Source organism: Lagopus leucura, unplaced genomic scaffold (genome assembly GCF_019238085.1).
Source record: "Lagopus leucura isolate 7727_CA_CO unplaced genomic scaffold, USGS_WTPT01 Super-Scaffold_741, whole genome shotgun sequence".
Taxonomy (NCBI): Eukaryota; Metazoa; Chordata; class Aves; order Galliformes; family Phasianidae; genus Lagopus; species Lagopus leucura.
The window spans coordinates 942,812-956,031 of record NW_024962256.1 but is presented as its reverse complement, the minus strand read 5'-3'; the positions used below and the strand labels follow the sequence as shown (position 1 = coordinate 956,031).

The 13,220-nt window shown below is 44.8% G+C and overlaps 1 protein-coding gene across 5 annotated transcripts in view; it reads left to right on the top strand.

Annotated features, from left to right (window-relative positions):
* SH3PXD2A (SH3 and PX domains 2A) overlaps positions 1-13,220 on the top strand; it is a 231,211-nt gene that overhangs the window by 7,856 nt on the left and 210,135 nt on the right. Inside the window, exon 1 of one of the 5 annotated variants that reach the window (XM_042863584.1) lies at positions 5,929-5,945. The exons of the other annotated variants lie outside the window; for them this stretch is intronic. The gene's annotated coding sequence lies outside the window, so the exon portion shown is untranslated. Of the gene's footprint in view, positions 1-5,928; positions 5,946-13,220 lie in introns of those variants that run through there. 5 annotated transcript variants of the gene reach the window in all.

The window sequence follows — 13,220 nt, the reverse complement described above, 5'->3', positions numbered from 1 at the left end:
AAAGTGAGAACAGCTTAACACCTTCACCTGTTCACAGTTTCACAGCATCTGGGTAATGGTAATGTTCATTAGAAGCCAAAAGAACAGAATTCCCCCCTCCTCTTCCCAACCATTTGCTCTTCCCCAAAGGATTGAGTAGTTACTGATGTGTGTGTGTGTCTTGCCAGACCCTTATATGCCTGAGGTCATTTCTGAGGTCTCAAAGTGTGCCTGTGTTATTTGGAGGGCAGGGATATGTTCATCAGCATGGATTTCCTCTTTCAACACTGCTCTGCTCCAGTTGCAGTTGGGCTTTGTGTGTTTTTCAGGTTTTTAAAGCATAGAGGGAAGGCTTAAAAACAAAAAAGCACACACATTTCTTGCTTTAGAAATAGCCTCGCTGTCTCTTTCCAGTCAAACGAGTGAGGTGCATTGCTGTTTTCAGTCACCTGCATTGCCTGCGTGTAGTCCCAGTTCTCAGCAGTGTAATTATTTCCTAATGTCACTTCTGAATGGCTCATGATGGGTTCTTATAGGAGTCCTGCTGTATGGCTGTAGATACTAAACTCCTTGGGCGTTGCTGAGCTGTAAAGGGTTGTATTCTGCTGCACTGGGTTTCAGTGCTGCTCCCAGAAAAGCACGTGCACTTGTCCCTGGTGGTCTGTTGTAAAATGTCAGTGAAGTCTGAAGAAAAAACATGTGCTGTTAGGGTCTGACTCTTCCCTATGACTTGTCTGCTCCTGCTGACTGCTCACATTCAGAAGTGGCTCAGGCTTTTCTTGGCATCATCTCTCTTCATTGCAGGCCACTGGTTATGTGGCAACTAGCGCTGATAAGGAAGATCCAGGTGTGTTATGGACTGCTAGGATCTTTGTTCTAGTAGGAAACCTTTATGGCTCTGTGGGAGAAAGAGCTGGATTTCCCCCTGCTTTGGATCAATGTGAGCCAGATCTCTTCCAGAGGACACGGCTTACCTGCAGCTCATGTGACCTGCAGATCATGGCCCACAGGTGCAGTGATGTGAGGGACCTGATGTGAAGCAGAAGGCAGTGCTCTTTGAGCAGCTGGAGTACATGCTGAGGACTTGTGATCCATCTTTCTGCCCTTCCTTTCCCCCCGACTGGAAACACTGTGTGGTTTTCCTCCAAGGCCCATGATCCAGCTTGACTCACTGGTGTGAATGATTACCATTTCTAGTATTGTTGCTTGGGGTGCTGGGAGGCAGCCGGAGGATTGCTTGTTTCTTTCGTGACTTCATCATTCCTCAGAATGGGACTAAGGGTTACATCAGAAAAATGTTTGTGATCTCCTGTGTGCAGAGCCTAGGAAAGGTCGGGAGAAAAAGCCACTTGGGGTCAAACATTCCCTTGCTCTGAGCCAGCATCCTGCTGGGGGTAGATTTATGTCTTTGGGGATGATTTCTACTGTTCTGCATGTTTCAGATGCAAATCTTATGACCTTGCAGGCTACACAACTGTCTTTGCTTTAATGTCTGATAAGGCATACTGAGAAAATAAAAAGTCACTTCTGAAAAAAGAATCTGGACAATGTGGATAAGTAGTTCTCCTAGGGAGCAGAGGTAGCAGGAGGGGGAGATCATCAGTCCAAAGCTGCCTGCACCTAGTAGCACCCAGTGAGCATCTCTCTATTATCACTGTAACTGCTTGTTGACGGAAGTGTTGCTTGTGAAAGCAAAGTTTTCTTTAACATCAGAGATTGTGTCCTGTTGGGTTTTTCATTTTTCAGACACCTTTGTTTTATGAGGCCAGTGTGATATCCATTTTTTTTCCTATTTGCTGTCTTGAAACACTTTCTGCCTGCTCTCAGCATTTCTTATGTCTCTCAGTGTCATGTCTGTGATTCTGCCCCTTAAGGGTCTTTTTCTTGTTGCCTTACCTTAGGCAGCATTCAAGAGATTTGCAGTCCTTTGAGCTGTTCAAGGCATGTTTCCAAAGTGGCTGAGAGATACTTTAGGCATCTACCTGCTTTTCGTTATACACTGCCTGGCAATTACCTCTATAACTCAAGGCTTCTTTAGAGGATGGCAAGGTAGTCCAATAGGTTAAGGGGCACTCACAATCCTCTCTTCTGGCAGAGCTGGGGATGAGTAGTACTTGGCTAAGAGGCAGCAATGCTTAAATTCAATAGTTTGCAAAGTAAATGGCTGCCCCCAGCCTTAGAAATAGATTAAAAACCAATAGAGATGCAAGGTTGCTGTCCTGGTTTGTTGTGCTGAGGGCAAGATGAAATAACGCAGGAGGCTTGAAGTCCTAGCAAGTGTCTGTATTGGCTCTCTTGTGGCTGAGCCTGCGGTGTGCTGGGAGGGCAGCCAAAAGGAAAGTCAGGGAAAAGCTTTTAGCAAGTCCATGAGCTGGGGGTAGAAGCTCCCAAAGCCTCCAAGTTCCATTTCAAAAATGATTAAGATGCCCCTACTGACTTGCCCTGGTAGCCAAGTTCCAGTTAAGTTTTGACCTAAGACATGGCCAAAATGCTCTCAGCTGCTCCAAGCTGCAGGGTGAACTGAGGAGATTCTTGAGAGCCCTAGATGCATGGGTTCTGGGGCCCACTTATCTAGTCAGAATTTCCTCAGTTTGACTGCTTTGTGCTAAAAGGAAGTGGGATTGAGGGGCCAGATCATGCCCTTTGTCCAGAGGGTCAGTCTGAAGTGCAAGATGAGCAGACATTCGAAGAAAGCGAATGATGAAATAGGAAACAGAGCCCAGACTTCCTGCCTCCTAGAGCAGCCTGTTGGCTGATCCTCCCCACTGCTCAGCTCTGTCTGCGGGCATCTCCTATGTACTGCCCTGTCCCTGCAAGGCTGCTGCATGCTGGTAGTCTCCTTAGGAAGATGAAGCAAAGAAAGGTTAACTGATTGGACCACAGCCGCCCATGAAGTGTTGCAGTGTATTCTTGCTTTCTCTTTGGCTGTTGAAGCAATCTTGCAATTTATCTGATTAAAAGTACAGAGCCAAAAAAATACTGTCTGCATATTCTGCCATTGTCTTCCTCAAAAAAAAAAAAAAACCAAAACCATTTCCCATTTAACACGGATTAAACAGGAAGAGGGATTCAATGTGACCCTACCTGAGACAGGAGGTGACGTACAAGCTCTCTAATTTAGTCAACTGGGAGGAAACAGCTGGACCTTCAAATGTGAGATTTATTATTTTTTTTATTTTCCTTTTTCATGCTGTGCCCTCTTAATGAGCTCCTGATCACACAAAGGGACTCGGTTCCTGGTAGCCATGCAGAAGTGCACAATTATTAGAGGAGGCTGACAGCAGCTATGCTGTTTGGCATTGTGCAGCTGAATGCTTTCTTGTAGCTAGAAGTGACACCTTCTCGCCTGGAGCGTGCTGTGTAAATATTGCATGAAAAAGGCAGGCAGCTGCACAGTAGCATAGTGTTTGAAATTGGAGGTGTCTGCTGCTTGATCAGGTACACTCAAGACCGAAATATAGTCTTGTCAATGGAAAAACTCCAGTGACTTCCCTGGGCCTTGGCTCATGCCGTCAGAGAGAGGCTTTACTGAAAATTTTACTGAGAAGTTGGTAAATTCTATTTTACTTACAGATTTTTACATAACACATCACCTTTTGCAGAACCTCTGTTACTCTTCTAGGCGGAGACCTTGTTGTCATGTTTTGGAGGGCTGGGAGGGAAGGTGAAATGAAACCAGGTGGATTTGTTCACATGAAAAGATTTTGAAGTGGAAAATCTCACAACCTAATTAGAACCTACCGACTTCAGCTTGCTCGCTGTCTTTTTGCTCTTTCTACCTGAATACTAATGATCTGGTTAGTCTTTCTGAATCGTGTTTGCTAAATGTCACCAATACAGTATGCTTATTGCATGTATATTATGTAATTCTTTTCTCAGGACAGCGACTCTCAGGAGGTCGCTGTTTATGTAATCAACTGTCTAGATTGGGAGCGTTCTACTTTTGTGAGCAGGGTATACATCCCCAAATCTGTGTCGTCTTCAAAGTTTTACATGCTGCTCTAGGAAAGCTGAGGTTTGTTCTTAAATGGGCTTAGTAGTCACTGACAACTCTAGCACAGGATCAGGCTGTGCCGTGTTTCGCAGTAAGGCTGTAATTCTGTAGCTGTGTTCTCTCTTATAATGCATCATCTTTAGCTTGTGGTGATGGACTTGTTGGATTGGATTGATAGACTTTAAGTGTCCATGAATACGTATATGATTCTGAACATACTGTATTAGAAATCTAACTGGCAGAAATTGTTTTGGCATTTTGCTATCATTTTTTCCCTGACCCGTGGGGTGTGGTTTTCTTTTTTTCCAATTAAACATACTAACCAAATACAGTGATGTGCTAGGCTCCTAGGTTTTTAGCACTTGGTAGAATGTTTTTATAGAAATGTGTCTAGTCATAGGATGGCTTAGGTTGGAAGGGACTTCAAAGGTTGTTTTGTGGGCTGGTTACCACCAAATAGATCAGGGCCCTGTCCAACCTGGCATTGAACACTACCAGGGATGGGGAAGCCTATGCCAGGGCTTCTATCTATGTAAAGAATTTTCTAACATCTAACCTCCTCTTTTAGTTTAAGGCCATTCCCCCTTGTCCTATCACTATCAGAATGTGTAAAAAGTCACTTTCCTCAAGTACTGAAAGGCTGCGATGAGACTTCCCCAGAGCCTTCTCTTCTCTATGCTGAACAAGCCCAACTCCCTCTGCCCGTCTCCATAGCAGAGGTGCTCCAGGAGGCTTGATGCCAACTTGTAAGTGAGAAAACATTCCCATCTACGTTCATCAGGAGAAAGATGTGAAACCATTGCTACCATAGCTGGGTTTAACCAGAAGCCCCATGTTCCCATTCAATCACATTTACCGAAGTTCTTCGCAGCTGCCCCTGAAATACTGGTGATGTGGTTCTCTGCTGTCCAGAACAAGTCTGTAAGTGCAAATTTTGGTGTATAAAATTCCTAAGTCATCAACTGTCTTCTTACTGTGCCAGCAGCTCCAGCCAGGGCACTGCAGTCACAGAGCAATGGGGTCATGCTCTCAGCTGGAAATGGTGCTCAGCAGACTACGTGATAAGTGAGCTCATCTAAAAGTCATGCTCACCCATGAGGAAATGCACATGGAGGGTGCTGGGCAGGATGGTTGGCCATGGTCCTGTTCCTCTGGGACATCCCTCTTCCCTTGGAGCCCTGAGGTGACATGTGAGGACAGTCTCTGGGAGCAGGCCCTGGTCTGTGCCAGCACCTGTGTTCCCTGTCAGGAAAGCTCAACTGCAGTGGTGAAACCTTATTCCAGTCATCCTTGGCACCACTGGGGGTTTGATGCAGCAGGGAGCATCTGAATCTCCGTGTGTGAAAGTAGGAATTGTTAATTGCTTCTTCAGCACGAGGAGATTTTCCTACTCCTTAGCTCAGAGTGTTTATGATTGTTTATAACTTAATTTAGGCATGTATTTTTGGTGTGGTGTTCCTCTGCGAACCTTCCGTCACCTCAAGCAAAGTTACTCCAAAAATCAACATTAAGTCTTCTGTTCCCCTGTCTGTGAGTGCTCTGTGACACAGCCAGTGGGCTCAGAGCGTTTCCTCTGCCTGGGTGCTGGCGCTGACACCTGCTTCCTCTTGAGAGGAGGTCTGCTTGTGGGATAGATGCTGCAGGAGGCAGCCGGGCTCCCAGTCCTCAGCAGAAGCTGGGCAGCTGGCACAGCCCCTGCTCACGAGTAAGTTGGAGGCCTGCAGTTTCCCAGGGCTGTCACTCCAGCAGCTTTCACTGGCATTAAAAATCACTTAGGATTTGAAAACAAACAAGCAAGGATATGTGAAGTGTTTTCCTGGAAGAAGGCTATGGAGAGCAGATTAAGTGCTTCTCCCTCCTCCCGTCTCCTTAGAGTGTCACGGGAAGAAGGCTGGAGTTCAGCGTTTTCCTCAGTGGGATTAAAACAAGCTCTGGGACTGATTGTGGGGCAAGGAGGACAGACAGAAGCAGGGTAACTCTGTGCATGAGTGTGGATTTGATATTAATAAACAATTACATATGTATGTCTATATATCTGTTGATGACAGATGGAACTGTTGGAATCCTTGAACCAACCTTGTTACTATTATCTCTTTCTAGCAATGAAAGGACTGCTTGTTTCTTGTTAGTAAGGGGAGATTAGAGCTGTTGGCTGACATAGAGAAGAATAAAAAGTGCCTAAATATCCAAGTAGCATCCATGCTGGTTTTCCATGTACTGAAAGTTAGCAATCCTATGTCTTTTGCTTTGTACTAACCTGGAACAACCTTTAGAAGTTCTTTGCTTTTCCCAAATCCCGTTTATTTTTCCTCTCGTGCTTCAGCAGAAGGTATTTTATAAAGACAACACAGTGTTTTACCTCAGGGGAATTTGGCGCAGTAGCCAGTCTCCAAAATGCTTTTCATTGAGGCATATGGGTGAGTCTTCAGCTGTTACTGCTCAAGAAGACATTTTCTGTTTAATACTTTGCTGCTGTGAAGTATTGAGATTATAACAGTCTGTGTCAAAACTCTGGGCTGTTCTGGGGAAGCAGCTTCCCACCTGCTTCTGTGCTGGGCATGTAGCTTGCATTGCATGCTTAAATGCAGATATCTGTGATTTGTAAAGGTAACTGACTATAAATAGGTTGTTTTTAACTAAAAGTATTTGAAGTGAATTTGTCCTGGGTGATAAACCTTGAAGACCACAGTATCTGTGATCAGGGGAAGAAGAGTCTACCATTCTTGCAGCTTCTGTCTGTCTTTTTGGCGTAAAGGACCAGTGGTGGCAATTTGGAGGTGGCACTGGAGGGTGGTACTATGCACTGGCATGCAAGTCTCACTGCAAGCCTCCCTTTTTTTTTTTTTTTTTTTTTTTTTTTTTTTTGAAAGAAATGAGGCTCTGATCCAAGTCAGCAGGATTGAAGGATGTACAGCCTGAGGATGGGGGTGGGAGCAAAGCATTGCTCTCAGGCCCTTGGCTTGGTCCTGAATTTACTCATCTGCTCAGGGTTGGGTAACGCTGTATCTGTGTGCCCTGATGTTGTAAAACAGTAATCCCGGTGGTTATCCTGAAGGTAATTCTAGTCTTGTTTTGGAGGAGTGTGCAGTTGTTTGGTAGGCACTGAGCTTTGATGTGAAGCTTTGTGTGTGTGTGTGTGTGTGTGTGTGTGTGTGTGTTTTGCTTCTGTTTTAACATCTGTGTTGGTCTGCATTTGTGCTGGAAGGGGGCTTGGCCAATGAAGTAGGGCAGAAAGCAGACGTTTGCAGTGAATCTTTAGGTCTCATTAGAGCTGATAACACAATCCTGGTCAGACCCTAAGAATACTCTTTTACTCTCATTTTTTCCTCCTTCATCTAAGAAGTTTCAATCTCTCCATGCTGTTGTTTCCTGATATCTTAATTCTTTAATTCTAGCTGACCTTCTAAATGTGATAGTGCTGGACTGAGGAGCACCTTGTGAGCAAACACAGGGACTTCCACTGTACATGAGGGTCTGTAGAACAGATACAGCACTGATGTGCTTCCAGCAGTCTTTGCACCTGAGGAGAGGTGATACCAAAGCTTTTCCTGTGTGCTGATGTTTTTTTGGGGACCCTTCCCACTGTGTTGCCACATGGCAATGCTAAGCTATCAGGGCTCCGTCTTGTCTGGTGAGTAGAGGGATTGTTTGCTACCAGGTGCTGGCATTTGTAGGAGATTGAGTGACCTTGGCCTTGAGTTGGATCTCAATGGTGGAGAGCTGGAAATTCTTGGCTGTTGTCTTGCTACATGTATTAAGAGGTGTTGATTGGGTTATGGTGAAGACCTTGACTTAGATGAAGTCAAGTGTATATAACTGGCCACAGTTTGAACACAGAGAACTTGAAAACATCTTAAGTAGTAAAATGAGGAAATGATGCCTGCTATTTGTGTTTATAGAAGGACAGAGACTCTTGCTAGTGCTAACACAGGACTTAATGGTTCAAACCTGGTTGAATGTGTATTTTATCTGCCAGCACCCTCTCCTGCTTGATTCTTTATTATTCTTTTGCATCTGGTTAACATGAGCTGTGATGTACTTGAGTCAACCCCCTATGGCTGAAAGGCTGACACATTTTTACTGTATACTGTGATAGAAAGGGTTAAACCAAAGGTGGTGGTGGCTGATAGCTTGCTTTAGGCAGTACAGCAGCAGTGAATGCTGAGATGACATGGGAACACTCCTCAGCTGATGTCCTAGAGGGCCTCTCAATGACATCAAACTTCTGGCCCTTTTCCAGCCAGATTTGGCCTTGCCCCAGTGACAATAGATGTTAATCTGGCTTGTCAGAAAACCCTGTTAGTGATTGGATTTTATTATTTTATTTTATTTTTTTTTACAGACCCATTTCCAACCCTCATATTTCCCTGCTAGTAAACAGTGTTGTGTCATTGTTTAACCAGAAGCCAAGCACCAAAGCCAACTTCACAGTGCTGTCGTCAGCGAGTGTCCATTCACTTTGGGTCTTTATCTGAGTTCCCAGGCTCTTTCTTTCCACTGTTGCCTGTGTCTCTGTGTCCACATAAAGCCTGCAGAAGTTTTATGGAAAATGAGTTGGTTCTAGAAGTTGTGGCAAATGCTTCCAGTCCAGAAGCATTATTGTGACGAGGCTTTTGTATCTATTTAGCAAAGATGCCTGTTTGTAAAGCTTCATTTTCCAACGACTGTAGTCAGAGCAATCTCTTGGGTTCTTGGTGCAGGACAAGGTGAAGAGATTTGTAGCTTTTCCCGCAAACCAAGCCTTCCTTCAAAGTGATAGTGGCCAAGCCATAGCCAGGGGCAATGCTCCTGCTCCTGCCTGCTCCCTCTTGTTTCCAAACACAACAGCTGAGTTCCTATTAAAAAGGCTGGTTGTCAAATTGCTGACATTGGAAATTAACTAACTTTGTTGTCAGAAACAGCACTCACCACAGATGAAATAAAGCCATTTATACCATTCTTGTAACTATTGTTGCTTGTTTCACTTCTAGACTTATTTCCAGCTGTCTTTGCAAAGGACGTGAAATTAAAGATTTATAAAGTTACCTTCAGTGGCTCGAAGCTAATCGGCTTAAAACAAACAAGCTTTCCATCTGTAGCTCTAGTTTGTCTTTGTGGGGCTGGCAATGGTCCAACCCTTCTCATACTGAGATCTGTCTGAAATTATGTCCAGCTGAAGTATTCTGGAAGCAGAGGAGTGAAGAGTGAGAGGTGCTCATTTGAATGCAGATCCTGAGTTCTTCTGGTACAGGTGGAGAGGTACAGGGTCAGCTTCTTGGCAGTGGTTTGAGAATTGTTGCATTCTTGAGTATTACGTAGCATTTATTAAAAAAATATATATAAATAAAATTAAGCTGGAACACCTTGGTGAAAATTGATATGAAGACCAAAAGTATATATAGTTTTAAAAAACAATCAATGAATTCCTGGGGACAGGGCTGATGGCTATTAAACAAGATATATTGAGATGTGTACTTGGATGAGAAAGTCAGTGACCTACTGATTTCTAAAGGTTGAGTAAGGATACTGTCCTCTCTTTTATGCAATTATCATTTGGCTTCATTGAAAACAGAGTGCTGAGCTTAGATTCAACTTCATGTTGGCCCAGCGTGGGTCTTCTGATGTTTTCCCCAGACTCTTTCTTTCTAATAAAAGCATCTTTCTGATGCTGTCCTAGGCCCCCTAATTGCGTGGCACCAGCTCAGGTTCCCGAGGCTTGCTGCACATAGTTGACATCAGCGAGAGCTGTTGAGTCTCAGCCAGCTGAAGTTAGGAAGAGCAGCGTGTGTGTTAAGGAAGTGAGCCTCCCATCATCGCCATCAGCTCCCTCCTGTGCTCCATACTCCCCTGTGGGGCCGTTGTGCTTTTATGGGCTGATGTCACACATCTGGGTCTTGGCAGATCAGTTTCTGCTTCCCAGCCCCGGGTCAAGTGGCAATTTATTTTTGTAGAGGTATCATATCTGGTATTGCTATTAATATATACTCAGGCTTTGAACTTATCTAATGCCTTTCATCAAAGAATCCCCAAACACTCTGTGTATTGGCACCTCTTTGCAAGGTAGGCAGATTAGACAGGGAGAGCTGTGTGTGCACAGTAATATACCTCTTGGGAGAAGTGCCTTTTCAGAGCTGCAGATAATTTGGGCTGATGGAAAGGTTTTCATTTATGTCTGAAAGCGGGTCCTGGGACTGCAGAACATAGACTTAAGGCAGACCTAGGTCATTAATGGTCTATGTGCATGTTGCATTCCTGCATATGAACCTTCATGGTGATTGGGTTGGCTTGACTGGAAGCCTCAGTAGCAGTGTAGATGTTTTTTGTTCACAACTATCTTGATTCCAGTCTTGCATTTCTGCATAAACAGGTCTTTCCTCTTAGCATGGTTTGACCTATTGTCCCATTTTTCTATTTCATAGTGATGGTGTCCCTAGCTCTCATTCTACTGAGCTGCTCTGACACCCTCATGTAGAAGAGGCCACTTCCAAAGGTGTGCAGTAAGTAGGTGTCCCAACCCCACACTTCTTGTGCACATTTGGCTGAATAGAAACGAACTGTTCAGCTCAGGCACAGGTCACTGCAGGCAGCTTCAGGCATGCAGTGGGCGCATATACAGTGATGTGCACATTCTTGTGTTGGGAGCCAGATGCAGCTGCTTGCAAACAGGTTGGCCTCAATGGGGTGGTTTGCCAGATGTAGCAGAAGTGATTTGCAGGACAGGGGTTCTTAAGCCTGCCCCATCCCTGAGCTGAGCATTGTGTTGGCATGAAGGAGAACGCTTGTTGGGAAGTACCTTGCAGTTCTGTCATGGTTTCATTTTCTTGTCTTCGGGGAGTCTCAAAGAAAATAGTACCAAAGTCTTGCAAGTGACACTCTTACAAAAGCAGATAAGAGAAGCCATGGCTGATTACGTTCCCATGTTAGCTTTAATGAGGGTAATCGTAAGGAGATGGTATCTATTGAATATTCAGAAAATGTGGAGTAATAAAGAGAGAAAATGTGGAGTAATAAAGGAGTTTTCAGCATTCAGCAGAGTTTCTGAGCTCCTGGTGAGTCCTGCCTGGGCATCCTCTGTCCTGGGGGAATGCACAGCAAGCCCGTCCCACTTGGGATGAGCCAAGGTGGCCTGTGGTTTCTGTCTGAGCTTCAGCAACAGTAAATAGTTCCAGATCAACGTTGTGGCAGCGTGCTGATTTTGTGAAGAGAGGACAAGGGGGAAGCCAAATAAAACAATTATTGAGTTACTCAGGGCTTGGGGAAGGGAGCCAGGGTCATGTTCAGAGCTTGTAGTGCTGGCAGGCATGGAGATGACGTGCCACATCACACGTGTGTTGGCGGAGATAACCAAGGAAATTATCAGCAAGCTGCTCTGGAGGTTGGTTTGTGATGCTGATGATCCAAAACTGATGCTGAGATGTTTCAGAAGAACGTTTTCTTTTTAACTTCCATATCTGCTCTTTTTTAATATTTTTGGCTTTTGCCTTTGGGGTGAAGGAGAGGCCATAGCAACCCCTGAGATTTCAGTCCCCATGAGTCCAGATTTTGCAGTTACAGATCTGCTGTCATTGAAATCAGCTTCACTTGAAGTTGTCCCCTTTGCAAAGCTGGGTGCTGAGTTTTGTTCCAGAAATTTGAATTATGCTCTTCTCGCAGAGCTATGGTGGCCCTGGCCAGCTGCCCTCCTGGCTGGTGTTTCTCCATCCTTTTTTGCTGGGAAATATTCCCAGGACCTGACAAAAGCATTGAGAAATGTTTTCACTGTTACACTTAGTGCTGGTTTTTACGTATGTTGTAGATCTTCTTATCAGTTGAGCTAAGAACACTTCTGTGGTGGATGCAACTCACTTTCATCAAAGCAACTTGAGAGGCCCATGTACCCTTCATGTGTTTGATTCATTTCTTTAGTAGACCCAAGGTGAAGGGGGGATCACAGTGTCCTAGGTTTCAAAGCAATGGTTTTTACATTGAAATTGTAGCCTGTTTCAAAAGCAGCAGCAGAAGTAGCAACTGTTGGTAGTTTTTGCCTTTCTTAGGCTTAAGTTCGCTGTTCCTTTGAGCAAAAATGAGCAGTGACCATTTGTTAATGTTATATTTGGCATCTTCACTGTATTTGTGGTACTCCACAAGCATCAGTGAATCTACACAAGCACCTTGGAGCATGTGTTTACTGTGTCAGCTGCAGGTAGCATTGTATGGGGTTGGGACAGAAAATCTTGAGAAGACCTGGCACAACTTGCCTCTCATCACTGACTGTATTGGTTTTGATGTTAGGGAGTTGACCTCAGGAGATTGGCTCTGGGGTCTCTGCAGGGTTTTGGGAGGCCTTTATGTTGACAGTTGGATTGCTCTTGGAAGTTCTTGAGCTGCCCATTTCCAAATCCCTTTTGTTAGTCTTGGCCAGGATCTGGGGATGGACAACCAGAGTCACATACTCTAACTGCTGGAATGTATTCTGGGGTGAGAACAAGGGTTATCAGTTAGTGTTTTCTTAACTGATTGTTAAATATTCAAGGAGCAGGTCATTTTAGCTGCCAGCCTGAGGGACTGGAGCCGGTTCTGCCAACTGTGAGCAGGCAGCAGATGAGAAAAGCCATCTCCTGGGAGCCCCAACGCTCGGACCTCTCAGTGTAAAATGAGCCGTGTGCTATCAGGTGGTGGTTATAAGCATGGAGGTCTCACAGCTGACACCTGGCTCCCTCTGCAGCCCCCCCGAGTTGTTGTGCCCGTGAAGGCATGGAAACAAAGCAGAAGGCTGTAGGGCAGGACAGCACTAGTGATAACATGCTTAAGATACCCGGCCATGTCTTGAGGCCGTGTTACCTCATTGGCAGTTGGGAATTAGCAGGAGGAGCTGGGGAGATTACCAGCAGCTGTCACTTATTTCGGAATAAGAGTGACTAGCATTCAGCAGTGTGACTCTGGCTATAAAATACCTTGTAGGCTTATTACTGTAATACTTAAAAAGATTATTCAAAGGAGGTCAAAATTAAGAACATTTGTTGCAAAACTGTTCCCTCTGCGGTTTTTTCTTCCAGGTAGTTGTTCAGTAATTGGTTCACTCTCTTGCAGTGGGAGCATGCAGCTGAGGGAAAAAGCAATTGACTCTTGCCAATTAACTGCAGCATCTGGATTCCTGCCTGTGACCATGGGGATTTGCTGGGCAGAAGAACTGAGGTTCTTCATGCTTGAGCAGTGAGCTGCAGTAGAGCATCTGACTCCAGACCAGAGCACTGATCTTGCAAGAGTTGCTACTGCCCGAATTACAAGA